Raw genomic sequence first — 1,152 nt, forward strand, 5'->3', positions numbered from 1 at the left:
GAGGAGAGAAGGCCCAAGTAATAAACGCCCGTTTCAAAGAACCGACCTGTGTCTGTGTTGTCGTGAAGAGAGCTACAATATATATTTCTCCACAAATCTATAAGCTCGTCCATGCTGTGCTGCTGAAACATTATATAAACATTGTCACACTGAGTCCACGTTCTGTGATTAATTTACAGGCTTCAACGCATTTGATAGGTGACAAAAGAAAAGTTAATCATCGTGATTAATTATTAATGAGGGCCGTTTAGTATTTATTTATAATACAGAGACTTTACCCACAGACATTTATAATCTTAACAAATGATAGCAATACCTACAGGATTAATCACAGAACAAGTAAGCTGCACTCTGTACCCATATTTACCTCAGTTTTTATCGGAAACATGTGGAACATCCTTTCGATGCTTTTCAGATGTTTGACAAGTGTGCGGGACGATATACACCAGAGTGCCTTGCTGTGCCTGCTCCTGATGAAAATTCATACAGACATGATGTGAGATAGCTGAGCAGAGCCAGGAACAAGAGGTTAAAAATGGGGTTCACGCTGCAGAACTGCAGAAACAGACTAGAACTGTTCTGCACATTCATGTTAAGAAGGGAGTTTTCACAGGATTGCATGGAGAACTGAGTAAACTTTCTTTAGAGAAAACATCCATTTCTCTTAAATATACGAAATGGTTCCTTACAAACAGCAGCACTATTCTCCATTCAAAAATAAGTGATAGTTTTACTCTATGCTATTTAAGAGGAAAATGTTGCACTTTGGATTGATTGTTATGAGGACTCCAATCACCTTCTCTAGTACAGTCTGTTTCCAGTTACAGCCTAAAATAGTATATATAGAAATGTCCATAAGACATTTGGTAAAGAAATTTAGTTTACATTGATTCATAAAAGTCATGTGCTGAGACACACAAGGTTCGATCATTTTCAAAACTTCTTGAACACCACAATGAAGCTGTGTCCCAATTAAGAGACTGCACGCTTGAAGCACGCATTTCAAGTGCGGTTACGTCACCGCCACGCGACGACGGCTGTCCCAATGCGAAGTGTACTTCAAATGCATACTCCAAATGCGCCGTCGAGTTCCCCAAATATCAAGCGTGGTCCGGTGCACGCTTCGTGTCCCATATATCCCACAATTCATAG

This window comes from Pundamilia nyererei, unplaced genomic scaffold (genome assembly GCF_000239375.1).
Source record: "Pundamilia nyererei isolate P.nyererei 1_Seehausen unplaced genomic scaffold, PunNye1.0 scaffold00186, whole genome shotgun sequence".
Lineage (NCBI taxonomy): Eukaryota > Metazoa > Chordata > Actinopteri > Cichliformes > Cichlidae > Pundamilia > Pundamilia nyererei.